Genomic DNA, 15770 nt, shown 5'->3' with positions numbered 1-15770 from the left:
CGAGGGTAGGAGCGTTCAGTAAGAAAATTCTAAAATAGATTTTAAAAGTTCTGTTTTTTTAATCCTAAAATGTAGTGCTAAATGCAGGGGGGGATCGGACACAAAGGAAAAAATCAAGTGCAGTTTTTATCAGCTAAAACAACAACTGAGCGCTCGACTAGCAGCCTCTCAGTAGTTCTCTATCTCCCGGTCTGGTCGCTAAGCCCTCCTTTTATAGGGCGACTAGACCGCTCGGCGAATGTGACCCCACCTAAGATGGCCGCCAAAACGGGATCGAGCCCGGGACCAGGTCTAAACACAGCACCCAGGGATCGGGGACCCAGGGAAATGAATTCTCAGCCCAAACGAGGGTAGGAGCGTTCAGTAAGAAAATTCTAAAATAGATTTTAAAAGTTCCGTTTTTTTAATCCTAAAATGTAGTGCTAAATGCAGGGGGGGATCGGACACAAAGGAAAAAATCAAGTGCAGTTTTTATCAGCTAAAACAACAACTGAGCGCTCGACTAGCAGCCTCTCAGTAGTTCTCTATCTCCCGGTCTGGTCGCTAAGCCCTCCTTTTATAGGGCGACTAGACCGCTCGGCGAATGTGACCCCACCTAAGATGGCCGCCAAAACGGGATCGAGCCCGGGACCAGGTCTAAACACAGCACCCAGGGATCGGGGACCCAGGGAAATGAATTCTCAGCCCAAACGAGGGTAGGAGCGTTCAGTAAGAAAATTCTAAAATAGATTTTAAAAGTTCCGTTTTTTTAATCCTAAAATGTAGTACTAAATGCAGGGGGGGATCGGACACAAAGGAAAAAATCAAGTGCAGTTTTTATCAGCTAAAACAACAACTGAGCGCTCGACTAGCAGCCTCTCAGTAGTTCTCTATCTCCCGGTCTGGTCGCTAAGCCCTCCTTTTATAGGGCGACTAGACCGCTCGGCGAATGTGACCCCACCTAAGATGGCCGCCAAAACGGGATCGAGCCCGGGACCAGGTCTAAACACAGCACCCAGGGATCGGGGACCCAGGGAAATGAATTCTCAGCCCAAACGAGGGTAGGAGCGTTCAGTAAGAAAATTCTAAAATAGATTTTAAAAGTTCCGTTTTTTTAATCCTAAAATGTAGTGCTAAATGCAGGGGGGGATCGGACACAAAGGAAAAAATCAAGTGCAGTTTTTATCAGCTAAAACAACAACTGAGCGCTCGACTAGCAGCCTCTCAGTAGTTCTCTATCTCCCGGTCTGGTCGCTAAGCCCTCCCTTTTATAGGGCGACTAGACCGCTCGGCGAATGTGACCCCACCTAAGATGGCCGCCAAAACGGGATCGAGCCCGGGACCAGGTCTAAACACAGCACCCAGGGATCGGGGACTGAGGGAAATGAATTCTCAGCCCAAACGAGGGTAGGAGCATTCAGTAAGAAAATTCTAAAATAGATTTTAAAAGTTCTGTTTTTTTAATCCTAAAATGTAGTGCTAAATGCAGGGGGGGATCGGACACAAAGGAAAAAATCAAGTGCAGTTTTTATCAGCTAAAACAACAACTGAGCGCTCGACTAGCAGCCTCTCAGTAGTTCTCTATCTCCCGGTCTGGTCGCTAAGCCCTCCTTTTATAGGGCGACTAGACCGCTCGGCGAATGTGACCCCACCTAAGATGGCCGCCAAAATGGGATGCGTTGGAGTCGTTTCAGGAGTTTGGCCATGGCTCCTGCGTAGAGTGCGTTGTCGTAGTCCAGTCTGCTGCTGACGAGGGCCTGGGTGACCGTCCTTCTAGTCGGTGGGGATCCACTTGAAGATCCTGCAAAGCATGCGGAGGGTGTTGAAGCAGGAGGAGGAGATGGCGTTGAGCTGCTTTTTTCATGGAGAGTGTGGAATTGTGGATGACCCCTAGGTTTCGTGCCTGGTTGGTGGGTGTAGGGGGTGCTCCTAGTTCCGTTGGCCACCAGGAGTCATCCCAGGCCGAGGGGGTGGAGCCGAGGAGGAGGACCTCCTTCTTGTCCGAGTTCAGCTTCAGTCGGCTGTTCCTCATCCAGTCAGCGATGGCCTTCATTCCTTCGTGGAGGTTGGTTTTGGCGGTGTGGGGGTTCTTGGTGAGCGAGAGGATCAGCTGGAATAATTAATACGATCATGGAAACAGGACAAGATTAGTTTCAGAATGAAAGCACTTGCACTTTGAATAATCAGTGCAATAGATGTAATAACACTTTACAATGCTTAGACTGAATGAGTGCACCTTAACTTTTAAAGAGCACATTTTTAGGATGATCGGAACTTATACTAACATGTGTACTTGAAAGTGATAAAAATTGGAAAGATCACACTTTACACTGCACCTCTCTCAATAAAGTGTGTTCTTGATTCTGTGGTATCGGAATCAAACTATAATTGTAAAATCCCGGTTCAAACTGGCATCTATGGCAAAGTTACTTCTCGAGATCCAGGACCCTTCCCGCAGAACAAGCTCCTGGGTAACCCGAGGAGAGTAATCAGTCTACTTAGACTCAAGCGAGCGTTACAACATTTCTGATTTAATGTAATCATGCTGCCCATGTTTACTCACTATGTTAATGAGAACTAAACTGTTCAGTTTTACTGTTATGATGTCCCGCACTTCTAGACAGTTCTCCATAGAAATGACTATTGAAATGTCCTACTAAATTGTATTACATTCTGTTCTATTCTAAGACGTTTCATGAAAACCGGGAACTATGGCAGCCGCTTAGAACACGGCCACGAAGGGGAGGTAAAATAATGGCAATTTCCCGGAGAAGGATGCCAAAAAAGGATGCTACAGTTGCGTGAACATTGTGAGTATCTGGTAGTTAGTATTTGGGAAAATCCTGATAACGCGGCATAAATTCGGGAAACTTACCGCGATCGAGGTCGGGAGACTGAGAGCTGGGGATGCGGAGCAGGCAGGGAGAACGCCGCGAGTGAAGAGCGAATCGAGCTCTGCATACTCTGCCTGTCGAACTCCTGGAATCGAACTCCTGGAATCGAACTCTGGAATCTGCTAGCTCGGTCTTGGTTGCAATTGGAGGCAGAGGCAGGGGACAGCTACAGGGAAGTACAGCAGTGCAGCAGGAGAGGCTGAAAACACGATATTGTTGGCATTGACATTGAGAAAGGCGAGATAAGGTAAAATAAACGTGGATACTACAAAACATGCGATTCAGGACCCCTGCTGGGCCCGTGTGGCTCGAGAACTTGGCAGGGGCCGGAGGTTACTAACACGGAGAGTGAGTCATGGAGGACTGCAAAAGGAAAACTTAAAAAATGAGTAGAGGCAGTATTGATTCAAGGGGGACAGAAGAGGTGAGGGAGAAGAAGGGTGCTGTTTGTGAAGATGATGGGCAGCGAGAGGAAGGCAAGAATTTAGTCTTTAAGCTCTGCGGTAAAAAGGGTGTTGGGGCCTCAAACGAAGAGGGTGAAGAGGGGGAGATCCAGGTGGTAGCCAGCTTCTTACCTGTAGGTGGGGTAGAAGTGGTAAACCCCCCACAGAAAAGATATCACCTAAGAAGTGGCAAAGGTAAAGGGGGGGGTCGTATGTGGGGGGGGGGGGGGGGGGCAGTCCCTGTCACGTAAACCTAGTGATATAGGAAAGGTAACAACCCCACCTATAGAGGTGGGTGGTAATGATCTTGCAGAGTGGGTGACCCCTAAAAGTAAAACCCCCAAAAATAAAAGGACACAGAAAGGAGAGGCTCAAGTCGCAAACCTTAAGATATCCCCGTCCCTTAGAACCTTTTTCAAGGTAGTTCCAAAAACAGTTCTGTTAAAAAATCTGTTAGCCTCGCCTAAAGCAGCCTCAAAAGAGGAAAATATTTTAAGTGCTAATAAATACCAGATTCTGGCGGAGATTTCGGAATCTCAAGAAAGGGTGGCTATAAAGAGGGAACAAGGACAATCAGGAGTTGGAGAGGGAGATCCTTTTGAAATAATGGACCTACAATTGAGCCAATGTCAGCCCCCGATACAGCAGGAAACCCCTCCAGTACAGGTTTCGTCACCTCAGATCTTGTACCAAGGTGAAGTAGAAATAGTAGGGACACAGATGGCTACCAACACTGGAGGGGGAGCAACAATGCAATTAGGAAGTAGGCAGGAAGAAGCTCAATCTAACCCACTATCTTCGATACAGCCTCATCCGGTGCAGCCCCCTAAGTTACAATCACGCAATCTATGCCACTATCTCAATCCTCGACGCTCGTACAGCCCCAATCTTTGTCAGCTCAGTCGGGGCCGACGCTGGTGCCACTTCTGTAGTCTCATTCTCAACCTCTACTACAGTCTCAGTTTGCGGCATCGACTGCATTAATACACAATCTGTAGTGGAGTTACTTCAGTTACTAACGACCGAAGTACGAAGCAGATTCTGAGCAGAACCAGAAGGAGATCAGATCGGTTTGGGATAATTTAGGAAGGAAGTTGGACTAAGCTGACCACCAGGACTGCACATAGTTTGAGGTGGAAGTGAAAGATCTAACTTCTCAAACAAAAGCTAACACCAGGGAAATTACCGACCTTAGAGGGGGTGAGAGGGTATTGAAAGATAAAATTGAATCATTAGAAAACAATCAACGCGGTGTAATCTGCGGATTTTAAAGATTCCAAAGGGAGCAGAGGGAGAAGACGTTAAGTTTTTTGTGGTGCATTTGTTGTAAGAGGGATTGAAAGGGTCATGGACGGAAGAAGAATTAATGAAAGATATACAGAGGGTGCACAGAGACCCTTATAGAAATTTGAATAAAAGCAAACCAAGGAAAATATTGGTGAACTTTCACACATATAATTTGAAAGAGGAAATTCTTCTAAAGGCACTAAGGCTAAGACTTTTGACAGTAGATGGACATGACTTTGAGATTAGATCTGATATCTCACAAATTACTGCGAACAGGCAATGGGAATTAGGAAAACTGATTGAGCCATTTAAGAGTCTGGGAGCAACGGTACAGTTAAAATTCCCCGCCAGTCTGCGTGTTATGTATAACAATAAAATGCAGAACTTCCGCAGAGTTGAAGATACAGAACGTTTTTTAGAATCAATCTCTGAGACAGCTGCCTTCCCTAGGGTAGGGGGTTGGGGCACAAGAGTGGACTTTAGTGCACAGGTGTGGGAGCATGGGGAAAAAAAGACAAAAAAAATGTTTGTCCTCTATATACATCGAATACCAGGTTGTAATGTAGCCAGAGAGAACAGAAGAGATGGCAGGTAGTCAGAAGCCGCAAGTGGATTTTTTATCTTGGAAAGTAAATGGCCTAAGAGGATCGCATAGGCGGGAGAGGGTTCTGCAGTACTTGAAGGATGCACCAGCTCAAATTATTTTGTTACAAGAGACGCACTTATCCTGTAAGGAGATGAAAGAGCTTTTTGAGAAAAGGAAATGGGTACAAAGTTTGATATGTTCGGAACAGCAACTTACAATAAGAGGGGTGGCGATTCTGATAAAAGCAAACACCCAAGTTGAAGTAATGGAAAGTAGAGTAGATAGGACAGGTAGATGGGCAATTGGGAAGATAAAATGCTATAAGCAGCTATATACAGTGGTTGGGTGTTATGGGCCCAATATTGACAACCCTCTGCCGTTTGGTCAGTTGGTTTCGAAGTTATTGGATTTTCCGGACTCGGTCATAATGGCAGGAGACTTTAATGTGGTCTTAGACGGCAACTTAGATCGGTCTATAAAAAGCAGGAGTAAAACATATAACAAGTCGAGGACATTAATAAACAACACAATTAAATCTTTATGGTGGTGTGACAACTGGAGAGAAAAGAAGGGGTCGTTGAGGAGTTTTACATTTAATAACAAAAAATATGGACATCAGGTCTAGAATAGACTTCTTTCTAGTGAACCAAAGCATACAGCAGCAAGTTGGAGACGTAAATCACGTGGGTGCGCATATGTCAGACCACTCAGCCATAATGCTAACACTGTTTCCTCAGGATACGGGTGTGCAAAAGCGATGGACTATGGATCGCACCATATTGGTGGATGACACGTTAATGGAAAGGCTGAGTCCGGAATCTCAAGAATTCTTTGATAATAATTTGGGAAGTGCTCCCTTAGGTATAGTTTGGGACACTTATAAAGCCTTTTTAAGAGGGAGAATTACATTGGCTCAAGTATATAAGAATAGGCAGAGGAAAGCGGAAATCCAAGACTTAGAAAGAAAGATTCAGTCTTTGGAACACAGGATACACAATAATAAGATAGGATGTGAGGAGGGTCAAGCTTCTATTCAGACTCATAAATTAAACTTAGTAGCCGTGCTAGAAAAGAGGTTACACGATAGATGGCGCGCTGGTAAACTGGCTCATTTTAACTATGGGGAGGGGTGTGGCAAGCTTTTAGCTTGGAAGATAAAAAGTGACCAAGCAAGGAGCTACATAAAGGACCCAATAAAAGTGGGGGATAGTATAGAGGACTTAATACTAAAATATTTCAAGCAAGTATATACAGAGGACTTGAATACAACAGGGGCCGAGATTTTAGAATGGCTACATCAAGAGCTCCCACTGGAAACATCAGAGTGTCAGAAGGAGGGTATTAATGAGGAGTTAACGGAGGAAGAAATTGGGAAGGCCATTAAATTAGGGAAATCAAATAAAGCAGCGGGTCCGGATGGCGTCCCTTTGGAATTATATAAAAAATAAGAGAAAGTGTTAGCCCCGGTTCTAAAAAAACTTTTTTCTGCTATATTTGAAAAGGGAGAAGAGATCCCTCCCTCATAGAATGAAGCTACTGTTACGCTTACATTAAAACCAGACAAACCACCAGACTGTTGCGACTCGTATAGGCCTATCTCGCTTTTAAATTCTCATTATAAGATCTATTCAAAAATACTAGCGGATAGGCTAAATGGGTGGTGGGGGCACTCACTGGTTTACGACTTTCTCGGGCTGTGGGCCTGCCAATCAGACCCACAGCCTAGCTGTTCTCTCGCTAAATTGATATGTGTACCTTAGGTGCATTACCCAATTGGAACTGGGCCACCCTGTCAGACCCTGTAACTCAGGGCATCGGTGTACCCAGGGCCTACCAGGGGCTGAAGCATGTATTATGCCACCCCTGGATGGCCATCTAAATCTGACACAACTGGCTGCACGACAGCTGGGGCCACGTGGCGTACTCGCCCGTTGCTGTAGGTGTAGTATCCCTATACCTAACCTTAAAATGGACACCCGAGTTCCTCTCAGTCACTCCTATGGCAGGCCTTGACAATCCTGAAGGCAGAGTGCATGGAACCGTGTGAATTGGGCTCTGGCACGAGCCGAGCCCGGTTGCAGCTTGCGGAACCAAGACCCAATGGCTGTTCCATGATAACGCGTATCATATCGGTAACTTCGGTATCGCGTTATCAAGACATGTCGAGTAAGGTGTCATACGAATCGGGCTGCTGCCCCCTCACCAATTCTGGCGACGAGGTTAGCATTCCGCCCTTCTAGAGGGACACGACATGTACGTAACTGTGAACCCCGGTTAAAGCTAACTGAAGCCTCAGCTCCACAAAATGGATGCTGCCACCACAGACACGAGTCTGACCTCCTGCTGCTGGGAGTCCTTCCAGCGAGGAGAGCTTGGACAAAGGGTTTCCTGTCAAGGGCGGTGTTCGCACCGTCCCAGACAGGGTTTGTGTATTCTGGGTAGGTAGGGCTTTACAAGAAGGTGACTGCGGAGTGGCACCCCGGTGCTCACTACGCATCTGCCGGCTAGAACCAGTTCCAGGGGCGCGCAGCCCCTGACCTGGGGAAAGTCCAGCAGGGGGAGAGGGGTGTAACTACCCCCCTTCCTGGTCCCATCCTTAGGGCAGGACCTAGTCATGTACCCGCCCCTTTCTTTAGGATAAAAGGCCGGAGCGGGGACCTTTCCAAATTAGATCATCTTTGAATCAAGAATACTTTCTACGAAAGGACTTCGAGACTCTTCTCAAGATTTCTCCCTTGTGGCTAAGGAGTAGTCACCCTGCATCCGCAGGCACCATCTAAGAACTCTGCGGTTTGCTGCAAGTCCTTCCTCAAGGATCCGACGGCCCAGCTCGACGAGAACCGGCTTCCCTGGCACCTCTGACCTCTACCCACGACGTCAGCTCAGCTGCGATCTGTGGGTGCGACGAGACCTCGAGGGACCGGCCATCATCAAAACCTGCACGCTTTCTTAATCAGCACGACCATCGAAGCAATTCTCTGGTGAGTGCTCTGGGGTCCGAGAAGCCCCGACCCTGAGTAGCTCCAGCACCGAAGTGCAGTCTCCCAGCATCTCCACGATCTGCGTGGGGCCCTTCTGCTCGCTGCTCAGCACGTTGTCTGGTCACTAGCCGCTGGCTTGTGCCCTTCTTTGACGACATCCAACAACCAACGCTGCTGGTCTGGTTGCTCCAGATCGGCCCTTGCTCCCTTTTTCGAGAGGAGCACCCCGGACCCTCCTGGTCCACTCAAGACGCCATTTTAGGCCCACCACGTGGCCCTGAAATCTGCCAAGGCTTGTTGCCCCAATCCTGGGCCCAGCGACGCCGACAGCATCAACCTTCATGGGACAGCTCGCACCTCCATCCTGGTCGCCAACAACGCCTCCTGGTCCGTGAGACTGCAGAGCCTAGCGTCGCCCACTCACCTAGTCGAGGTGACGGCCAACCGGTGCCTTCCTGGTACCCTCTGACTACTGGCTAGTAGTACGAACTTGGTCCCCTCTGCTTTCAGGTATCAACGAACACTGATCCAGGCTTGGATCTCTGCGAACTATTCCTCACTGGTCGCCGGCCAGCAACTCCTTTTCTTCCGGCTCCTGGCTCGTCAGCGAAGACCCCCGACGCCTGTAAGACTTGTGCAGCCGCAGCCCTCGTGGCTAGGTAACTTCGGCATTTCGGTGCCTGCATAGCCTCCTTACTCTAGGGTCCCGAGTCCCTCGCTTCCGACTTGCCTTATCGGGTCCGCCCGAGACCACTAAACTTTCCGTGCCCTCGGGCACTTGTTTTAATTGTGCACTTGAAGTATTTTCTAAGAGCTTTGGTTCTGTGCTTAGTACCCTGTCCTCATAAAGAGTACAGGGCTGTTGTGATTCTAATAAATATACTGTTTATTTTCATAACACTTGTGTGGTGTCCTTTCACTTGGTGTTCAAGGGGTATGTGATGGTATTACAGCTGGCTTAACACGCCCTCTAGAGTTTAGCCCGAAGACTGCTCGTATCCACGCTACTAGGATAGCTGGTCTAAGGTTGACTTACAGCCAATCACCATAAGGGTCGTTTGGAACGATACATAGTGGTCGCTAGAATAGCGAACGCTGCATATCGGGCCAACTTCTCACAGATACAACATAATTTGGCGACAAGGTGGTCAAGTCAGCACTTTCCCGAACCTACGCCCAGATTCAATTTTTGGAAAGATCTTGTCAGACTTCAGTGTTCATTCACTGTTTTTTCTGAATTTTTATGGACTTTGAATACTTCAACTCATTTTTTCTCAACTACCTTAAAGACTTGGAATCCTGCTTGCTATATATAATGAATTTCATCTTCTTCTACTACCAGGATAATTTTGAATATTTAAATGTCTTTTAACTTTTAAAACAAAGTCTATTGGGAGCTTCGCTGCATGTATTTTCACTTTTGTTTATATACTTCGATGCAGGCTCATAGATTTGTTTCTAATTAACTTTGGAATTGCTTGCTTTGGACTACTTCTTTCTGCCTTTCTACATAACTGTGTCTGCCTTTATTTTACTTCATCTACAATGTTATTGTGAGCGTTTTACCCTAACTCCCAATGTTTTCACAGACTTCCGATTTTTAATCTTACAATTTTAAGCTACTTCTATGATCGCAGATACAGTAGCAATGGTCAGAGTCTATCGATTAGTTGTAACATCAAATGTAGTACACACATTTAGTCAGGTGTGAAGCAAAAAAATGTTTAAACTATATCCAAAGTGTGCTTTGTATTTTTATTCATTATTTTAGCACATTGTTGATTAGGTACTCAGTATCAATCAATGAGTACCAAGGTTAATGAAGAATCAATGTATTCAAACATAGAAAATACGCCATTCAATTACTTCATTGAATCACATAGATGCCTAAGGGTACAGCTCTCATATAAATGCAATAATATAAAGCTTCATATGGAGAAAACAGCACAAATAATATCAAATACTGGCAATTCAACGCGCTCAAAGTGATGGAAAAGGGAAAAGTTAAGTGGGATAGGTGTGATGGAAAGGAGGTGAGGACTGGGTAAAGGTAGTTGTGACCTTTAGAACAATCACAGTGCTATAAAATACATCCTTCACAGTCTAAAATTCGATCTGTAGTTCCAATGTACTCTTTAACATAGGATCCGTTTAGCTCCATTAATTATTCCGATGTTGAGAGAATGGAAATGGTCTGGTCTACGTTTCGACCCCCTGATTAACGGGTAGATTATATCCTCAAGCTGGGGTCTTCTTCAGGACCAAAGAGAAACAGGAGCGCCTATGGATAATAATTTAAATTGAGTTTACCATGTTGTAAATAAGCTCATGTTTTGCACACAGGTGGAGCTTATTGGATTAGGAATGCTTACTTAATATGAGGCCCTTGGGTGGCCATTGTAGTAGGACCGTCGTGGGTTCCTTGCTTTCAAGTGGTAATCCTGCATTCATCTAAAAGGGAGTATGTATAACTGTCAGGTGCTTACAGATAGCGTGTCTACGCACAAATTATCAAGACATCCTAAAGGGGTACTTACTGGAACTGGCAGCCTTCCATACCAAAAATTCTGGTCTTTCAATGGTCACACCGGGACCAGCGTTAGTGCGGTAAGGGATCACGCACCCCACGTGGTTCTGGAGGAGAGATGAAAGAAAGTTGGCCAGAAATTAATGGCGATTGCATTATTAAATAAGGAGTTAGCTAGAAAGTTGGACGGAAGATCAGTCCATTGCTTGGTCCCGCAAGGGAAAGATGAATTTAAGTCCAAAATGGGAAAAGTCCCATGAGTTACTGCATATGAGTGCTGGAAACGGCACTAGTCACATATTGATTGTTTGGTGAAAAACAATTACGATCACCGCGTTCATGTCAACCCGGGAAATGAGAACCGAACGGTATCTCAGTGTTTCCCGCTGTGTCGACCTCGGTTAGGTATTCAGAAAGGATCGTCAAGAGGCTCACCTGTTATTTTATCCGGATCGGGTTTGTTTGCGGTGCTGCATCCTCGCTTGGTGCGCCGTTACTGATCGGCCGCGAGGTGCAGCCGCTGAGTACTGCCTGGGGGCTCGCCTGAGCCCGGCCAATCAGAGCACTCTGTTGTTAGGGGGCGTGTAAAAACCTCCGCTGCGTTCTCACGGCGTTAGGGGTTGTATGGGAGAATAGGGCTATATCGCTGAGCTCTATTTAAGTCCAGAATGCATAAAGATTGAAATAAGGCGTTAATATTGGCCATTACCAATCAGTTGCACCATCAAGAGAGTGGTGAATGTGCCACCTGGAGTTAAAAGCCTGTCTTGCGATCAAAGCATTCCGCTGGTTGTTTGAAAAGGGATGATTGAGGTCGAACACAGAGTGTATTAGGTACAGTAACACATAATCACAGACAGTTTAAGGTTGCACCGGGTTTGATGCGCATTGCTATTGGAAACAAGGTGTCCAACAGTACTCTATCAATTGCTTGTAAGAATGGTATTTCCTAGCTGTATTATATACCAAGTCTCTTTAGTAACCACAAAAGTAGATTAAAGAAATTACAGATAACATTGAGTCTCTTTGTCAAGCACCGAAACAAGATATTCACAGATAGCATGACATATAGGTACGGTGGTATATACATCACTATACATTATCAACTGATCAAGGCCATCTGAGAGAACGTGGCATCTAGTTCATTGAGGCCATTTTGTACAGAGTCTAAGGATTGCATCCATTTGCATTCTCGTAAGTTCATAATGGAATCCAAATCCCCACCCCTAGGACCAAGTGTGATTTTCTCAATGACAACCCATTTCAGACATTCAGGTGTATGTGACATTAACATGAAATGTTCCACTAAGGGTGCCCCTGTTGTTTGGCATCTTATCCTGCTACAGTGTTGCAATACCCGGTTTTTTATCTTTTGTTTGGTCTGCCCTATGTAGATGTATCCACATGGGCAGAAGATGGCATAAATCACTCCGTGGCTGTTGCAATTAGTCAATGTCTTTAGATTGATGGTCACATTGTTGTGTGTGATGGTCTTAGTTTCCATGCACATGGCGCAGGCTTTGCATTTGGTGCATTTAAAGTTTCCCACTATAGTGGGTAGATTCCACATAGTCTGTATACTTGGTACAGGGGGGTGTCCAGCATTGAACGAACAACGTAGTCTCGGATGCTTTTCGCTCTTTTAAATGCATGCATAGGGAGACCTTGTGATCCTATTGTCTCTGATATGATATGCCAATGTCTATTGATTATTTTCCGAACGTCATTGCTCTTGCTGCAATATGTAGTGACACAAATCATCCTGTCTTCAGGTGGTGCGCGGTTTTTGGGTTCCAATAAGGTTTCCCTGTTACTAAACCAAGCCCTCTTGCGGGCTCTCTTAACCAGTCTTTTGGGGTAGCCTCTGTCCATTAATCGAGAAATAAGGTCATCCGATTCAGCAAAATAGTCATCCTTCCAAGTACAGTTCCTCCGAATACGGAGGAACTGTCCGAATGGGAGATTATCTCTTAGGGCCCTGGTGTGGTGGCTTGAATATCTGAGTAATGTATTACGCTCGGACTGTTTCCTGTACAGTGTAGTATACAACAATCCTTCACGTTCCTTGATGCTGATATCTAAGAAATCAATGGAATTATTGCTACTGCTACTGGTAAATTGGATATCTCGTGATTGGGTATTTAGCCATCTGGTGAATTCCTCCAGATCTTCCTCCTGTCCACTCCAGATCATCAAGATGTCGCCGATGTATCTGCGGTATTCCGTGATTTTGTTGGCAAAGGGATTATGAGGTGAGAGAATGTAGTGCTGCTCAAAGTCACTCATGTATATAATAGCTAAGTCCAGGGCGAATGCTGCCCCCATCGCCACTCCCTTACATTGCATGAAGTATTTATCCTGGAATATAAAGAAGTTCTTAGTCATTGCGATCTCCAGCAGATCGATCAAAAATTCTGTGGGTACCTCTGCTGGTTGGGGCCTAGTAGCCAGCGCTCTCTGTATCGTTGCTAATGCTGGTATCTGCGGGATACTCGTGTAAAGTGACACGATGTCCATAGTTACGAGGAGTTGGGTGTTCTTATCAAAGGGTCGTTGGTCCACAATGTTGATTACCTGCATTGTATCACTTAGATAGGTAGGGGTTGCTTCCGCCAAAGGTTTCAAGAAAAAGTCTATATATTTACAGAGTGGTTCCAGGAGAGATCCACACCCTGAAATAATGGGTCTTCCTGGAGGTTTGGTAGGATTCTTGTGGACCTTCGGTAGCACATAGATGGTCGGGGTGCGCGGTTGTTCCACATTTAAGAAAGCATGTTCTTTTTCTGTTAAAAAGCCAGCATCCTTACCTTTCTCAGTTAACAATTGAATATGACGTCGGATCTCCGTAGTAGGATTAGTAGCTATCGGCCGATAGCTAACCCCGTCACTTAGCTGGGAGTGAATTTCCTTCCTGTAGTCATCAATGTCCATGATGACTACGGCTCCCCCTTTGTCGGCTGGCTTAATAACCAGTGTTTTGTTCTTTTTGAGATCTTCAAGTGCCGCCCGCTCATTTCTTGTGATGTTATATTTCACATATTGCTTAGTCTCGCAGGCCTTGATCACATCCCTGAGGACCAGACTTTCATAAGTCAAGATCCGGTGATCGGTCATAGCAGTGTGAGGGGTAAAGGTAGAGGGTGGTCGTAAGTCAGTGAATGCTCTAGTGGTAAAAGGAGTTTTATGCATGAAAAAGCTTTTAAGTCTTATCTTACGGAAGAATTTAGTTAGTTCCGTTTTGAGATTGAACATATTTGCATGAGATGTAGGAACGAAAGATAAGCCTTTACTCAGGATCCTCATCTGGTCTTCCGACAGTGTTTGGTTGGACAAATTCATGATCGGATTTTCTTTGTTCACCACCGGTAGGTCTTTCTCCTTGTGTTTATCTCTCCGTGATTGTCCTGCTGGAATCTCACCTGCTTGTCGCTGTATCCCTGTTGTCTTGAGTCTTCCCAGTTCCGAGGATTCTCCGGATTCTGGCCTCTGGTAGGGCGTCTGTTCCATCCGCCTCCTCTCCCACGAGGGGGTCTCCAAGAGCTGTCCTCTAAAAAAGGCTGTTGTTGTCTGTTTTGAGGGTCCTGTGGGGGTTGATACCATTGGTCTTGATTCTGGTAATTGCCACTGGTTCCTGCTCCCTCGTTGTCGCTGCTGCCACTGTAAGAGGAGTCAGAGAAATTTGTGTACCTTCTCCCACCACTTTGACCACCTCGATATCCTCCTCTGCCCCTGTTGTAAAAGCGGCCCTGGTTATCTTGTTTGAAGTAATCTTCAGCCAGATATGGGTACGGATATCGAGGTGGTCAACGTGGTGGGAGAAGACCAATGGTATCAACCCCCACAGGACCCTCAAAACAGACAACAACAGCCTTTTTTAGAGGACAGCTCTTGGAGACCACCTCGTGGGAGAGGAGGCGGATGGAACAGACGCCCTACCAGAGGCCAGAATCCGGAGAATCCTCGGAAGTGGGAAGACTCAAGACAACAGGGATACACCGACAAGCAGGTGAGATTCCAGCAGGACAATCACGGAGAGATAAACACAAGGAGAAAGACCTACCGGTGGTGAACAAAGAAAATCCGATCATGAATTTGTCCAACCAAACACTGTCGGAAGACCAGGTGAGGATCCTGAGTAAAGGCTTATCTTTCGTTCCTACATCTCATGCAAATATGTTCAATCTCAAAACGGAACTAACTAAATTCTTCCGTAAGATAAGACTTAAAAGCTTTTTCATGCATAAAACTCCTTTTACCACTAGAGCATTCACTGACTTACGACCACCCTCTACCTTTACCCCTCACACTGCTATGACCAATCACCGGATCTTGACTTATGAAAGTCTGGTCCTCAGGGATGTGATCAAGGCCTGTGAGACTAAGCAATATGTGAAATATAACATCACAAGAAATGAGCGGGCGGCACTTGAAGATCTCAAAAAGAACAAAACACTGGTTATTAAGCCAGCCGACAAAGGGGGAGCCGTAGTCATCATGGACATTGATGACTACAGGAAGGAAATTCACTCCCAGCTAAGTGACGGGGTTAGCTATCGGCCGATAGCTACTAATCCTACTACGGAGATCCGACGTCATATTCAATTGTTAACTGAGAAAGGGAAGGATGCTGGCTTTTTAACAGAAAAAGAACATGCTTTCTTAAATGTGGAACAACCGCGCACCCCGACCATCTATGTGCTACCGAAGGTCCACAAGAATCCTACCAAACCTCCAGGAAGACCCATTATTTCAGGGTGTGGATCCCTCCTGGAACCACTCTGTAAATATATAGACTTTTTCTTGAAACCTTTAGCGGAAGCAACCCCTACCTATCTAAGGGATACAATGCAGGTAATCAACATTGTGGACCAACGACCCTTTGATAAGAACACCCAACTCCTCGTAACTATGGACATTGTGTCACTTTACACGAGTATCCCGCAGATACCAGCATTAGCAACGATACAGAGAGCGCTGGCTACTAGGCCCCAACCAGCGGAGGTACCCACAGAATTTTTGATCGATCTGCTGGAGATCGCAATGACTAAGAACTTCTTTATATTCCAGGATAAA

General features: G+C 45.9%; 1 long non-coding RNA gene across 1 annotated transcript in view; it reads left to right on the top strand.

The window, feature by feature from the left end:
* The first annotated feature begins 2997 nt into the window (after positions 1 to 2997).
* The window catches only part of LOC147689912 (uncharacterized), a 61332-nt gene continuing 48559 nt past the window's right edge, over positions 2998 to 15770 (top strand). Inside the window, exon 1 of the long non-coding RNA XR_015299906.1 lies at positions 2998 to 3120. This is a non-coding gene — a long non-coding RNA (uncharacterized LOC147689912). The remainder of the gene's footprint in view (positions 3121 to 15770) is intronic.

Source organism: Lissotriton vulgaris, chromosome 9 (assembly GCF_964263255.1).
Source record: "Lissotriton vulgaris chromosome 9, aLisVul1.2, whole genome shotgun sequence".
Lineage (NCBI taxonomy): Eukaryota > Metazoa > Chordata > Amphibia > Caudata > Salamandridae > Lissotriton > Lissotriton vulgaris.
The sequence above is the reverse complement of the archived record's forward strand: the minus strand, read 5'-3'. Positions and strand labels throughout refer to the sequence as shown.